General features: G+C 46.2%; 1 pseudogene; it reads right to left on the bottom strand.

Moving 5' to 3' along the window:
- Positions 1-13264: 13264 nt before the first annotated feature.
- On the bottom strand, positions 13265-15443 carry LOC109761440 (indole-2-monooxygenase-like; annotated as a pseudogene).
- Between the last annotated feature and the right edge of the window lie 1517 nt (positions 15444-16960).

The following is a 16960-nucleotide window of genomic DNA, read 5'->3' as shown; positions in this document are numbered from 1 at the left end:
TTGAAACTATACCTTTTGTATATGCAAAGAATAAGCATATAATTGCATTTTTACACTCTAGTATAATTTACACACATAGTGTATTGTACTTGAGTGTATATATTCACACTCACCCAACATTCAAAAATACCAACATAGAAGAAGAAAACCGAATGGAAAAGAAAACATAAACAAAAGAAAAACTAATACAAATAGAAAAAATAGGGAAGTAACGGGCTTCAAGGCCAATAGAGAAATCTTCAGCCATGGAAGCCATGAAAATTGACAAAAGAAAAAAAAACAGCCCAAATCTTGACAAAAAAATCAACGGTTAAAAAATTGACTTGCCCAATAAATTTCAGGCAACTTACATAGTATTCTTCTAAGATGTGCACAATATAGCAAAAAGAAACTACTGATCCAATCCTCAATGTTCTAGACTCCTAATTTTAATTTTATTTCGTATTATATTTTTTGTGAAAGAGTAAAGTAAAAAATAGCAATATGTTCTTGGTCTTTTTCGGCTCTCATTACACACTAGTAGAAAACGGGGCAAAGGTCACAGGGTAGTTTTCACATTAGCCTCGGTTCAGTCACGAACCGGGACCCATGGGGGCATTCGTCCCAGTTCGTGAGCCCAGGGGGCCGGCCGGGGCCTCGTGGGCATTGGTCCCGGTTCGTATGGAACCATTTGTCCCGGTTCGAGCCACGAACCGGGACTAATGGTCCTCGCTCCTGGCCCACAACATTGGTCCCGGTTCTTGGCATGAACCGGGACAGAAGGCCCGGATTTAGTACCGGTTCATGCCACGAACCGGGACCAATGAGGTGCCTATATATACCCCATCGCCACGGCAGAGCACTCCACAGTGCTCTGTTTTTCTCTGGCCGGCGGGGGGAGGGCTTTGTGGTGCTCTAGCTCACCTCCTATGCACATGAGGTGTTCGATGAAATGCCCGAGCCACACTAGTTAATCTTTCTCCTCTCGAAACTCGACCTCCAAGCTCCATTTTCCTCGAGATTTGTCTAGGTTTAGCGGCCCGTCACGTCCCATTCCCGTCTTCACCGCCGTCGACCGCCCGCGCCGATCTCGTCGCCGGCAACACCGTGGTGAGCCTCTTGTTCTTATCTTCTTTTTGAAAGAAAAAAATTCTTTCTTTAGATAGATACTTGTCTAATTTTCTTACTATTTTATTCCTTCTTATTACATAGTGCGATGGTTTTGGTATCCGCCCCCGTCGGCCCTCGTCCTGTCTATGATTCGGATGTGGTATATATTATCTTTTTATAACTATTTGATTCATTTATTGTTTATGACAAATATACCGACCAGCGTGACATAGATTTTATTTATCTAGGAGGTGGTTGAACCGGAAATTCTAACCGACCCTATTGTCGAGAGGTTAAATTTAGTTGAAAAAGAAAATAATTACTTGAAGGAAAAAATAAAAAAATTGAGGAGGAGAAGATGATATTGGAGTTGCATGTTGCGGATGTCGTCGATGATCACAAGATTAAGATGGATGCAATGCGCTTGAAGATTAGAAAGATTAGAAAATATGCCATTCATACCGAGGCTTGGTATCATTATGCCGTTGGATCAATTGTTACCTTGGTTGCGATTATGATCGCATTTGTTTTCGCATTGAAATGTTTTACATAGTTTCAATGTATGGTTTAATTAATTAGATGCTCTGGAGAGCTATATATATGTTGTTAGATGAGAACTATGTATGTACTTTGGTTCTAATGTGATGATGAACTTCTATTAATTTGGTCACTTAATTATCTATTCATGATGTTCTGTAATGGTTTTTGACACACTTAATTATATATAATGCACGCAGATGAACCGGCAATAGATGTACGGTGACAGACACACCTCCGAGTACATTAAGGGCGTGCATGATTTTCTCGAAGTGGCTGAGGCAAATAAGCAGAATGGTTTTATGTGTTGTCCATGCCCTACATGTGGGAATATGAAGTCTTACTCTGACCGGAAAATCCTTCATGCCCACCTGCTTTACAAGGGTTTCATGCCACACTATAATGTTTGGACGAGGCACGGAGAAATGGGGGTTATGATGGAAGACGGCGAAGAAGAAGAGGACGATGACAACTATGTGCCCCCTGAATACGGTGATGCTGCAACGGGGAAAGCTGCTGAAGATCAAGAGGAACCAGACGATGTGCCCAATGATGCTGCAAGGGGGGAAGCTGCTGAAGATGAAGAGGAACCAGTGCCCGATGATGATGATCTCCGCCGGGTCATTGTCGATGCAAGGACGCAATGCGAAAGTCAAAAGGAGAAGCTGAAGTTCGACCGCATGTTAGAGGATCACAGAAAAGGGTTGTACCCCAATTGCGAAGATGGCAACACAAAGCTCGGTACCGTACTGGAATTGCTGCAGTGGAAGGCAGAGAATGCTGTGCCTGACAAAGGATTTGAGAAGCTATTGAAATATTGAAGAAGAAGCTTCCAAAGGATAACGAATTGCCCGACAGTACATACGCAGCAAAGAAGGTCGTATGCCCTCTAGGATTGGAGGTGCAGAAGATACATGCATGCCCTAATGACTGCATCCTCTACCGCGGTGCGTACAAGGATCTGAACGCATGCCCGGTATGCGGTGCATTGCGGTATAAGATCAGACGAGATGACCCTGGTGATGTTGACGGCGAGCCCCCCAGGAAGAGGGTTCCTGCGAAGGTGATGTGGTATGCTCCTATAATACCACAGTTGAAACGTCTGTTCAGAAATGAAGAGCATGCCAAGTTGATGCGATGGCACAGTGAGGACCGTAAGAAAGACGGGAAGTTGAGAGCACCCGCTGACGGGTCGCAGTGGAGAAAAATCGAGAGAAAGTACTGGGCTGAGTTTGCAGCTGACCCAAGGAACGTATGGTTTGGTTTAAGCGCGGATGGCATTAATCCTTTCGGGGAGCAGAGCAGCAATCACAGCACCTGGCCCGTGACTCTATGTATGTATAACCTTCCTCCTTGGATGTGCATGAAGCGGAAGTTCATTATGATGCCAGTTCTCATCCAAGGCCCTAAGCAACCCGGCAACGACATTGATGTGTACCTAAGGCCATTAGTTGAAGAACTTTTACAGCTGTGGACTGGAAACGGTGTACGTACGTGGGATGAGCACAAACAGGAGGAATTTAACCTGCACGCGTTGCTGTTTGTAACCATCAACGATTGCCCCGCTCTCAGTAACCTTTCAAGACAGACAAACAAGGGATACCACGCATGCACACACTGTTTAGATGACACTGAAAGTATATACCTGGACAAAAGCAAGAAGAATGTGTACCTGGGCCATCGTCGATTTCTTCCGACCAACCATCAATGTCGAAAGAAAGGCAAGCATTTCAAAGGCGAGGCAGATCACCGGAAGAAGCCAGCCATGCGTACCGGTGATCACGTACTTGCTATGGTCAATGATTTACACGTAATCTTTGGAAAGGGTCCCGGCGGACTAGCTGTTCCGAATGACGTTGAGGGACACGCACCCATGTGGAAGAAGAAATCTATATTTTGGGACCTACCCTACTGGAAAGAGCTAGAGGTCCGCTCTTCAATCGACGTGATGCACGTGACGAAGAACCTTTGCGTGAACTTGCTAGGCTTCTTGGGCGTGTATGGGAAGACAAAAGATACACCTGAGGCATGGGAGGACCTGCAACGTTTGCACGAAAAAGACGGCATGCCTCCGAAGCAGTATGAAGGTCCTGCCAGCTACGCTCTTACGAAAGAAGAGAAAGAAATCTTCTTTGAATGCCTGCTCAGTATGAAGGTCCCGACTGGCTTCTCGTCGAATATAAAGGGAATAATAAATATGCCTGAGAAAAAGTTCCAGAACCTAAAGTCTCATGACTGCCACGTGATTATGACGCAACTGCTTCCGGTTGCATTGAGGGGGCTTCTACCGGAAAACGTCCGATTAGCCATTGTGAAGCTATGTGCATTCCTCAATGCAATCTCTCAGAAGGTGATCGATCCAGAAATCATACCAAGGCTAAGGAGTGATGTGGCGCAATGTCTTGTCAGTTTCGAGCTGGTGTTCCCACCATCCTTCTTCAATATCATGACGCACGTCCTAGTTCATCTAGTCGACGAGATTGTCATTCTGGGGCCCGTATTTCTACACAATATGTTCCCCTTTGAGAGGTTCATGGGAGTCCTAAAGAAATATGTCCGTAACCGCGCTAGGCCAGAAGGAAGCATCTCCATGGGCCATCAAACAGAGGATGTCATTGGGTTTTGTGTTGACTTCATTCCTGGCCTTGAGAAGATAGGTCTCCCTAAATCGCGGTATGAGGGGAGACTGGCTGGAAAAGGCACGCTTGGAGGGCGGAACTCAATAATATGCAGGGACGGATATTCTTGGTCTGAAGCACACTACACAGTTCTACAGAACTCTACCTTGGTGACCCCGTATGTCGATGAACACAAGAACAGTCTGCGCTCCAAACACCCGGAGCAGTGTGACGACTGGATTACATGTGAACACATCAGGACTTTCAGCAGTTGGTTGGAAACACGTCTCAGAGGTGACACCACTGTTTGTGATGAGTTGTACTCGTTGTCCAGGGGACCATCTTCGACTGTATTGACTTACAAAGGATACGAGATAAATGGGAATACATTTTACACGATCGCCCAAGATCAAAAGAGCACCAACCAAAACAGCGGTGTCCACTTTGATGCAGCAACCGAGAGGGGAAAGGACACATATTATGCTTACATAATGGACATATGGGAACTTGACTACGGGCATGATTTTAAGATCCCTTTGTTTAAGTGCAAATGGGTCAATCTGTCAGGAGGCGGGGTATAGGTAGACCCACAGTACGGAATGACAACAGTGGATCTGAACAATCTTGGGTACACTGACGAACCGTTCGTCCTAGCCAATGATGTGGCACAGGTTATCTATGTGAAGGACAAGTCTACCAGACCGAGGAAAAGAAAAGATAAGGAAGCGAATACATCATACGATGAGCCAAAGCGGCACATAGTTCTTTCAGGAAAAAGGGACATTGTGGGAGTGGAGGGCAAGACAGACATGTCTGAAGATTATGAAAAGTTTCATGAAATTCCTCCCTTCAAAGTCAAGGCTGACCCAAGCATCCTGATAAACGATGAAGATTATCCATGGTTACGGCGCAATAAGCAAATGACACAAGCGAAGAAAAAGTAAAGACTTTCTCCCGCAACTATTATGATGATAGCATGCCAACTTTGTAATAGACGAGTATGATACCATTGTCCGTTTTGTACAAGAAGTGCATCTAGTTTTTGCCGTAACCCTCTCAACTTTCTTGCACATGCTATGTGGATAAAATGATGATACCATGCCAACTTTCAACCTTTTTAGAGTTTATTTGAAATGCTTTATAAGCCCTGAGTGCAGAGAGGTTAGGCCCGTAAGCCTGCTTTAGAGAGGAGCTCGACAGCTCAGGCGCACCGCACCTTATAAACCGGTGCGGCTCTCTCTTAGCTAGCGAGGTGGGACTAAACTCACCACCACGCCGCTGTGCAAGGCCATTGGTCCCGGTTGGTGGCACGAACCGGGACCAATTCCACCCTTTGGTCCCTGTTGGTGCCATGAACCAGTTTTTTAGTCCCACCTCGCTAGCTGAGAGGCACTAGGAGCGGTTTATAAGCCCTGAGTGCAGAGACGATGAAGAAGAGGCGCAATGCTCACGTTGCTTAGCTTCAAGCCTTGAGGAATAAGGTAGACTGCATCGAGCTATGTGCAGTGCAGTCTACACTATTCCGAAAGGCTTGAAGCAAATCAACGCGCATTGTGCCTCTTTTTTATTTTTAATCATTAAAAGCAAAAAGAATTTTCATAAAGAACTTTTTTTGATAGAAACTTTAATAGCAGAAAGAATTATCATAAAGTAAAATAAATAAGTAATTAGAAACAAAATAAAATAAAATAAATAAGTTTTTTATTGTAAGTAGAAATAAAACAAAATAAATATAGCAAAAAAGAAAATAAAAAAACTAAATACAACAAAAAGAATTTTCATAAAGAACTAATGGCACTAATAGAAAGTAAAATAAATAAGTAATTAGAAACAAAATAAAATAAAATAAATAAGTTTTTTGTTGTAAGTAGAAATAAAACAAAATAAATATAGAAAAAAAGAAAATAAAAAACTAAATACAGCAAAAAGAATTTTCATAAAGAACTAATGGCACTAATAGAAAGTTTATATGTTTTCTAAAACTAATGGCACTAACAGACAGTTTATAATTTTGCTGACCTAAAAGCAAAAAGAATTAAAAAATAAAGCAAAAAACAAAAGAAAATAAATAATGCAAAAAATTTAAAAAACTGCCACCTATTGGGCCACCACGGCCTGAATACGACTAGAAACCCAACCTGGGCTAGGATTCAGGCCCGCAGAAGGCCCAATAGGCCAACAGACAGCATAGTGTGAGATTAGGCCCGTAAGCCTGCATTTGAGAGGAGCTCGAGAGGGCAGCTGCAGCGGGGCTTATAAACCACTCCGAGCCCCTCTCAACTAGCGAGGTGGGACTAAACTTTTGGCTGCGACGCGGGCAGCAAGAGGCCTTTGGTCCCGGTTGGTGGCACCAACCGGGACCAATGCCCCCCCTTTAGTCCCGGTTGGTGCCACCAACCGGGATTGGTCCCGGTTGGTGCCACCAACCGGGACCAAAGGCCGCCGCTTCCCGCCCTTTGGGCTGCTGAAAAGAGGCCTTTGGTCCCGGTTGGTGGCACCAACCGGGACTAATGCCTACCTTTAGTCCCGGTTGGTGCCACGAACCGGGACTAAAGAATTTGCTATATAAGTCCACACTTAGGAAATTTTCAACATACCTCGCCAGTTGCCCCCGACGCCGCCAGGCTGCCCGTGCTCGCCGTCGCCGCCCGTTCCTCATCGCCGTCGCCCCGCGCCCTTGCCACGACGGGTCGCCGCCCGGTGCTCGTCGTCGTCGCCCTGCCCCCACGCGCCGCCCCGCCTCGTTCTCTCCTGCTCGCGCGCACCGCCTCGGCGCCCCGAGCCCCCCTGCCCGGCCCGCGCGTGCTCGCCGGCGCCCTCGCCGCCCCCGCCCCCGCCGTCGCCATCGTCCTAGCCGCCCCCGCTATGAGAGCCGCCGCCCCGGCTCTGTTTTTTTATTTTTATTAGTTTAATTTTTTTGTTCATATGTGATGTATATGTGTATGTGGCTATAATGTATATGTGAACAAAAAAAATTGTATGTATGTAGATGTTCAAAATGTATGAATATATATGTCAAAAATGTTTTTTTGTTCATAGAAAGTTTTTTGTTCATATATAGAAAGTTTTTATATATGACAATGGATATATATTCGATATATATGAGAAATGATGATCCACATGGAAAAGTTTTATATATGCAAAAGTTACAATTTTAGAAAAGTTTTATATATCTAGCTAGGAAGGGAAGAAGAAGAAAAAGAAGGATAGGAAAGAAGAAAATAAGAAGAGGAAAGAAAGAAGAAGAGGAGAGGAAGAAGAGGAGATATAAATAAGAAGAGGAAAAAAGAAGAAAAAGAAGAGGAGAAGAAGAAAGGAATAGAGGAGAAGAAGAAAAAAATAGAAAATATTCTATTTTTTCTTCTTCTCCTCTATTCCTTTCTTCTTCTCCTCTTTTTTTTCTTCTTTTTTTCTTCTTTTTTTTTCTTCAATCCTCTCCTCTATTCCTTTCTTCTTCTCTCCTCTTTTTATTTCTTCTTCAATATATACCCCTCCCGATAACTTCAACACAAGGGGGGGATAACTTCAACACGAGGGGGGGTCGATATACCCCCTCCTCGATAACATTATTTTCCCGTGTATATATGTCGTCGTTGTCGATATAACCCCCTCCTGATAACTTCAACATGTGGGGGGGGGGGGTCGATATACCCCCTCCCCGATAACATTATTTTCCCGTGTATGTATGTTGTCGTTGTCGATATTACCCCCTCCCGATAACTTCAACACGAGGGGGGATAACTTCAACACGAGGGGGGTCGATATACCCCCTCCTCGATAACATTATTTTCCCGTGTATGTATGTCGTCGTTGTCGATATAAAACCCCCTCCCGATAACTTCAGCACGTGGGGGGGGTCGATATATACCCCCTCCCCGATAACATTATTTTCCCGTGTATGTATGTCGTCGTTGTCGATATATATAACTCCCTCCCAGATAACTTCGACATGATGGACGGTCGATATGTATACCCCCTCTCGACCGTGATAACTTATACCACGGGAGCACCCCCCGGCCCTCTCGCTCGACCAAAACTCTCGAGGACATCCAAACCCTAGAAAAAAACGATGTCGGTCTCCTACCCCCTCCCGCCGCGCCCCTACCCTTGAAGCGTTGCCTATAGGCCACCCCAAACCCGGAATAAGCTAGGTCTACGTTTGCACTAATATATCCACCTGCTGTCATGTTTGTGTAATAATTGCCATGTTGTAATATTTGCAGAAACAATGGAGCACGGACGAGATGAGCAAGCAGAAGAGATGTTGGGGGACATAATCTTAGCCGGAGGTGATATCTTGTCGTATCTTAACGACAATGATGGTCTGGAAGAACAGGGTGAAGAAGCAGGCTGCGGTGATCGAAGAGTGGAGGAGGAAAGACATGATTATGATGGCTCCGGTGACCCAATGCTGGTGCAAGAAGGAGCCCGTGGTGACGGCTCCGGTGACCGAACAGAGTCCGGCCAGGTAAATATATTAGTTAAGCCTGTGCTGACTAGCTAATTGATGCATTCATTGTTTTGGTATGTACACATATTAATTAACACTCGTCTTTCTTGTTTTTTCTAGCCCTCCGGATCGAGCACAACTGCGGTAAAGAGACGAGGCCCGAAGAGAAAGTTGCGCTCGGATGAAAGGTTTGAGATCACAGCAATCGCGCGCGACGGCCAACCGATTGAACCCATCCGGACAAAGGATGCATTTGCTGCTCAGTGCGGGGTTCTAGTTAGGGACAAGATCCCGATCAGCATCCACCAATGGTATAAGCCTAAGAAGGAAGACCCTGAGGTGTCTTATGTCAATGATATGCAAAAAGATGATCTTTGGACTGAGCTGAAGGCAAATTTCACCCTACCGCCAGAGGAGGATCCGGAGAAGCCAGTTAAAGAGCAATTAATCAAGTCTCATGCTCTTAAGAAGATGGCAGACCTATTCAGGAGGTGGAAGAATGAGCTGAAAACGTTTGTCGACAAAGAAGATACACCTGAATTCATCGGCCGGTATGAGAAGATCAGAGATCACTGGCCCGCATTTGTGGCCCACAAGACATCAGGAAAGAGTAAGAAGATGTCAGCGACAAACAAGATGAATGCTGCGAAGAAGAAGCTTCACCATCGCACGGGGTCAGGTGGCTACCTCAAAGCCCGGCGTAAGTGGGCCAAGTCTGAGAGGGATCTGCTTGATAAAGGGATCGAACCACAGACAATGAACTGGCCAGACCGTTGCCGGACTTGGTTCTTCGGGGCTAGCGGAACCTTGGACCCTGTATCAGGGAGGTGTCGTTGGACGGACGAGCAACTTGCAATACCCGTCAAGAAGATTCAGAACTATATCGATGCAGCGCAGCAAGGGACGTTCGTTCCAGACAGAGAGAACGACGAGCTCACAATGGCCCTCGGGAATCCTGAGCACCCTGGACGGACACGAGGCAGGCCAGGCTCCGTTCCGTGGAAGGCTGGTTTTCCGGACGCGGGCGGTTACAAAACCCAGGAGAGGAGGAAAAAAGTGGAGCAGATCCAAATTCAACGTCTGCACGAAAGGGTTCAAGTGCTAGAGGAACGAGACAGCAATAGAGATGCCGAAACTGCCCCCGAAGCTACACCGCCATCTCAGCATAGAAGCAGCGTGGCTTCCACCGAGCTGCCTCAGCTGGAGCATGCGGCTACTCCTAGCTACCCCGTGGATGCTATCACGGAGTCTCAACATTGCCACCTTATGGCGGAATGGCAGAACTTGAAAGTCAAGGCGGCTGTTGGCTCTGTTTTACCTACTGAACCCGGCGCAACCTACCACTACCGGCCGATTCCTGAAGGATATGCTAGGGTGATGGTGGATGAAATAACGGAGGGATTTGAGGACCTCCAGCTTGACCACCCTACCGGTGAAGGGGAGACTCGGCTGGGTTTAGCTCTGAAGACTCCATGCCTATGGCGGAAGGAGCTCATCAAGCTTCCGAACTGGACGGCTCCGGCGAGTAAGGGCACTCCGCCTCCTCCTCCGCCTCCTCCTCTGGCGAGTGATCAGGGCACTCAGCCTCCTTCTCCGGCGCGTGGCGGCACTCCGCCTCCTTCTCCGCCAGCGCCGGCGCGCCAGAGCAGCCAGCCTCCTCCTTCTCCGCCTCGTCAGCAAGGGCGTAAGAGACCCGCCGCTGCTGCGGCTGCTCCGGCGCGTCGTAGTCCTTCTCCTCCGCCTCGTAAGCAAGGAAAGAAGACAGCCGCAGCTGCTCCGTCTGCTCTGCCGGCGTCTAGCAGTACAGCTGCCAGAGCCGGGAGGCAATACAGATTCGGTCCTTCTCTGAAGACTCCAGAGAAGTTACCATATGAGAGGACCGAGGAGGAGAACGCGAAGATCGTGCGAGCCGAAGTGAAGAACTTCTTTGAAGGGGACAAAGCAAAGAAACATCCACCTCCGGAGGAGAAGGTAGATCCGGTGAAAGCAAAGCACACTCTGGCTGCCCTGACAAAACCACCAAAGTCTCCGCCAAAAGGCAACTATGAGCGCGTTCTTGCAAAGGCGTATGCCGAAGCGGAGCGGTCGGGAAGTAGTGTCAGTGATAAAAGGATGAAAGAACGACGAGCTGGGAAAAAATTGCCCAGCTCGGCGAACAAGAGAACCAATCGTGCCCCCCGCTCAAGGTGTCAAAAGACATCATCGCTAATGATCCGGGTATGGTGCCCGGTTATACCGATCTTGGAGATTACCTGCCCGACGATGTACATTATGAAATCATGGAGGTGGACGAACACAAATACCATTACGGGAAGCCTCTCGTCAAAGATGTCAAATCTCGAAGCACGATGATGCGAAGACTACATGATTGGTACATGAAAACCTGCAGAGAGTCTGATGGGATGAGTACTTTAACGCTGAGAGTTAAACCGGAGCATGACCTCGTTGGAATTGAAGTGCTGAATGTTCCATTTGAGGATTTCTTCCAGTTTTACAATCTAATGTCCCTCGATAAAACAACGATCACTTGCTACTGTCTGTAAGTAGTACTACTTCTGTCATTAAGTCTCTCTATATAGGTCAGCTCTTTCATTGCATGTATTTATACTTATCCTCACTATATTATGCAGATTGAAGATCGCCGAATTGAAGAAAAGACAAATCGGTGATATTGGGTTCATTAACACAAATCTCATAGATGATTATCAGGTTAAATTTCATGCCAAAGAAGCCGAGGCCAACTTGCTACAATCGTTGGTAATAAATCAAAACAAAGATATAATACTCTTTCCTTACAACTTCAAGTGAGTGTTACTGTCTTGTGCATATTCGGTTTCCCTTATTAGTCCAGGTTATGGTAATGTAATTGATGACTTATGCATGCATGCGCAGCTTCCACTATATTCTCCTAGAGATTAAGCTTAAGCCGGGAGTAGTAACCGTCTTAGACTCGAGACGAAAAGATCCCCAGGACTAAGCGAACATGACTCAAATGCTCCAGAAGTAAGTTAAATCGATCATTATCCACCATATCAGCAACTTTGTTCATTTCCTGATATCAAGTAATTGTTTTCTTTGTCTGGCAGGGTTTGGAGAAAATTCACCTCAAAAGCCCCGGGACTGCCGAACCAGCTGCAATTTAGACACCCAAAAGTAAGTACTATAGTAGCATGTTCCGCGCATCTCCTAGTGATTCAAGCGCTAGTTTGATCAATACCATTTAGCATGCTTGCTTATCAGTTTGATTGACCTCTATTTCTTATAAAGTGGTTGTGGCAGCAACCCGGGAATAATTACTGTGGATACTACATTTGCGAGTCCATCCGCTACCATACCTGTGAGCGGGGCTACACTGAAGAACAATATGAAGTGCGTAAGCAATAGTATTCACAATTTTATTTTATTACCATCATTTGTGTTGAGTTTCATTTATTCATATATATATATATGTATTGACCCCCTTCTTCAAATTAGATTTTTCGGAAGCGGGATGAACTCCTAGCACCAGCTCGTATGCGAGGAATTCAAGAGGAATTGGCGGCATTCTTCCTTGACCACGTGATCACTGAAAACGGAGAATACTATGTGGACCCTGTGTTCCTACAATATAATTAGGAGATTGTATTGTAAGAGATAATTATTGTATATATGTAGCCGGTAGTGTCGGATAGATATACGAGAACTTGTTGTTCGACCAATATCTCGGAGAAGGAGAGGTGGTCGATATCACTTCTCTCTCTGTATGCATATATATATGTTCATGACGATCTTCTGTTTCCTTCATTTGATTACTAGCTAGCGTGTCTACTCCTCTCCATACATATATAGTACGTAGCGTCGACAAAGCACGGAGATAAGAGAGGACACTTCTCTCTATTAATTAGCTAGCTAACACAATATATGAAACACCTAAATTAACCCCCCAAAACCCCTAAACCACCCCCTTTCAAAAAAAACAAAAACCTCAGCTCCTGCTAGGTGCTGACGCGTGGATGCCTATTGGTCCCGGTTGGTGGCACCAACCGGGACCAAAGGCCCTCCTGCCTGGGCTCCCCGCACCGGCCACGTGGGCGGCCTTTAGTCCCGGTTCGTGTAAGAACCGGGACTAAAGGGCTAGGGCATTAGTAACGACCCTTTAGTCCCGGTTCCAGAACCGGGACTAAAGGCCCTTATGAACCGGGGTAAAAGCCCCTTTTCCTACTAGTGACATGAAATACTTACAACTCCAAAAATCAAAACTGTACCCTGCAAGCCACTCAAAAAATGTAAAACAGCTCAGCGCTGCTGGGAACTTGGAGAGATTGCTATTAGTGCAACAACAAGCAGCTCCAGGTCCATCTCAGCGACAATTGCATGCCAGCGATGGGATCGTGTAAACAAATTTTTTCCTCGGCCTTTTCCGACACCGTACCCATTATTTCAATATATCATAGTGCACTCTGAAACCCATAAAGCTTACAACAAAGGCACAATATCTATGCATACAACAATAGTGATTGCAATCTGAAAAGTAGGTAATCAAGCATACATCCAACATACTCCATTGTAGTCTTATATAGCATGATCCCATTTAAACTTGTTTTTGCGCAAGTGCTGGGACAAGAATAAGATTTTCCTTGCGACCCACTGTGACGCCGAAGGACTCTGTCATATTGATTTTTACTGTCCCTGCCGGTAGATCCCAGTTGAAGTGGAACATGAGGTTTGCCAACATTATCTCAACAGTGGCCATTCCAAAGTTCATACCTGGGCACACCCTTCGTCCAGTCCCAAAAGGCAAATAGTTAAAATTGTTTCCCATGTAGTCAGGAATCATGGTGCTTCCAACATTTTCCATGAAGCGCTCGGGCATGAACTTCTCTGCGCTCTCCCAGTAGGCAGGGTCCCTTGCTAGAGCCCATCCATTGATGATCACACGGGTACCAGATGGTATGGTGTATCCCTCTATGTCGCAGTCGGCCATCGAGAGGTGAGGCACGAAGAGCGGCACAGGACTGTGTAGCCGGAGCGTCTCTTTGATAACACCCTTCAGGTAGATCATGCCACTCAGATCCTCTTCTTTAACCATTTCCTTCCCCTCTGCTACGCTCCTCACCTCAGCTTGGAGCTTGGTCAACACCTCTGGATTTTGGATTAGCTCAGCCATTGCACAATCCAGCACTATGAATGATGTGTCCGTCCCACCTATGAACATGTCCTGCAAAAATAGAGACCACCATTTTTACAGGTCAGTATATCAGTTATGTTTAATTTATATGTATCCAAATATGCGGTTATTTAGTATGACATGCATACCACCAACACGGCCTTGACGTTTTCTCTCGTGAGGTTGTACTCTTGTTGAATGGAGAGCAACACATCGATGAAATCTGTCTCTCCGCCTTGTTTGATTTCATGGTCCAACATCGTGTTCTTGGCATGGTCGTTGATGATCTCATCAAGCAAGTCATCCCATTTCTTTTTTATTCTCTCCGCCCTAGCACACACCATCCTCCTTACCACGTCCAGCCTTGCCAACTTGGGGAAGTAATCCTCCAGGTTGAACCCACCTATGAGCATCGAGCTAGTCTCTACCAGCTCACGGAATAACTCGTTTCGACCGCCACCTCTGAAGGACTTGCCCGACACAGCATGGCAAACAATATCAGTGGTGAACGAGCTAAGCAGCTTACTAAGGTCCACTTCAGCGCTCCTGGTGGCTGCCTCGCGGATCCTCGCCATGGCGTGTTGTACCTGTCGATCATTCAACCATGGATGAGTGGACGATCAATAGGGGTCAACGTATACCATGAATTGTGCTGCTTCCGCCCTAGCACCTATCGTTGGTTGTATCGGATGGTTGCTTTGTAATACAAAGCAGGGGAAACCCTTTTTCGTAGTAAAACGTATACCATGAATTGCAAATTTCCATACCGAAAAACGAAGTCAACACTACTTGGAGCTCAGTAACCACTAACCACCACAAGGTTTGCTAGTAGTAGCCTCTCTAGTCGACAATATATCAACGCGGAGTCAAACTTCTTCTCTATGTTTGACAATTAATATATTGAAAACTCGCGACATATTGCAGAAAACTCGCGACATATTGCAGAAAACTCGCGACAATATATCAGCGCGGAGTCAAAACTCGTTATTAGTTTGTCTTGGAAGAAAAATACTTTCACGATATAAAAAATTTCTATCCATATTAATAGAAAAATCTTGTTCTTGGTGACATATTGCAGAAACTACTACTCAGAAACCAATTACCTCTTTTTCACGGGCGAGACGGTAGGAGCCAACTTTCTTGGAACTGAGAAGATGTGTTGCAACGATCTTTCTTATCTGGCGCCAGTGATCCCCGTATGGGGAGAAGGCCATATCAGTTGATCCATAGAAGAGGATGTCAGTCATGGCGGACTGTACCCGGGACGCGAACGCATGGTCGTGCGTGCGAAGAACTGCCATGGCTGCACGAGCGGACGACACAACGAGGCTGGGGACGGCGCCAAGGCGTAGAAGCATGACATCGGGGCCATGCTTCTCGGCGAGACTGCGGAGGGAAATGTGGGGCAGTGAGCCCACAAGGTGGAGGTGGCCGATGAGAGGGAGCTTGTAGGGAGGCGATGGGAGTCTGTGGAGCAGCTTGTCTGCTCTCCTTGTGGTTGCGTGGACGTGGCAAACCGAAGGATGAGGAGGAGGAGGACAAGAGGGCATACGATGAGCACAAGGACTTCATGCTCATGGAAGCTGCGAAGAACTTGAGCCATGGCTAACTAGCCTGTTTAATGTATTGAGCAAACTTTCTAGCTAGCTAGTGCGATGGCTTGGTGTTTGATTTTCCCGGTAATTTATAGCCCAAGTGCTGCTACTATTTTATAGTTTTTCTTGAGAATTCGTAAAGTATCATTTCTGTTGTCCTCTGTGATGATTTCTCTAGTGGACGGGAACATCGCCTCTGTGATAAATTATAGCCCAAGTGATGCTACTATTTCTATAGTTTTTCTTGGTGTTTGATTTTGAGATAGACGAAGTGTCACACAGGCGTCTCGTAGTGGACTGGAACATCTTCTTCCACTAAACGGGCATCGTCGGAAAGTCTGAAATAAATTCAAAAAATATAAGCACCAATGTTAAGCCTAGAATTCAAACTCTGATGGGTTAGGGATACCGCTGTCCTCCTAATCTTTCAATCACGGATTAGTTCGCGAAATCAATTTGGAGTTGATTCCCTCCTTGTGCGTCACAGATTAATCCAATTTATGTATCGCACATGCGACGTCAGATCAGATGGTCTACCATTGATTGAATGCCTGGATGGAATCACAAAACATCGGATGCTTGAACATAGCTTTTTTTTTCTTTAGTGTACCACGTCTGTACTTCTGAGCTTCTTCCTTTGGATGCTTAGGTGCCCCAAAAAACAAATGAAGTCACAAGAAAGAATCTCTTCGCTCTAGCTTGTGCCCCAATCTGACTTCTCTTCCATCGGGCTAGCTCACCAAGACCGGCCATAGGCCTTGTTTGAATACTCTAACTTAACTAAAGATTAGAGTTAGTTTATAACTCATGACTAACCCTGAACTAACTCTAGCCAAATAGGTGTTTGGATGACAGGGTTAGATTGACAATAAATGCACAAAGAGAACTAGCTCTAATTAGCACCACTCGGGTGGAATAGTTTTTTGGATGGGTTAGATGCAACTAGCTCAAATTAGCTAGCCCTCATGTTTGAATACTTTAGAGCTATTTGAGCCCAAACTAGCTCAAACTAATTCTAACCAATGAATTCAAACAGGGCCATAGTTATATTAAGAAGGCAAACGACTAAATATGGCTGGCCGCCCGAAGCTTCAGGCGGCGGAGCGTGCATCGTAGGATGTAGGCAGATCCTACACTGTGGCTAGCTGGTTGTGCGCCGCGAAATTCTTTTGGAGAGCACTTGCTGGTGGCCCCACGCAGCCTACACCACACACCATGGACTTGAGGAGCTGCAAACAGCGCCCAGGGTGGGCTACATCCACGAATGCCGAGCTTGGCGACCGCGATAGGCTCAACGATGGAGATCTTTTGCTAGAACCGGGGCTCAAATTTGCTGGAACCGGCGAGCCGAGTTGCTGCGGACTGCGGCGGCGAACGATGATGCCTTTTTTTTCTGTAACCGTTGTTGGCGTTTGCTACGACCGGCAGGTGGTTTTGCTGCGATCAGCAACCTAGGGAGGTACCGCCGCCACTGGAGCTGCGTCCCGTCGTTAAACGGAGTTGTGACCATCGCCATATTGACTGC

This window comes from Aegilops tauschii, chromosome 6 (genome assembly GCF_002575655.3).
Source record: "Aegilops tauschii subsp. strangulata cultivar AL8/78 chromosome 6, Aet v6.0, whole genome shotgun sequence".
NCBI lineage: Eukaryota > Viridiplantae > Streptophyta > Magnoliopsida > Poales > Poaceae > Aegilops > Aegilops tauschii.
The sequence above is the reverse complement of the archived record's forward strand: the minus strand, read 5'-3'. Positions and strand labels throughout refer to the sequence as shown.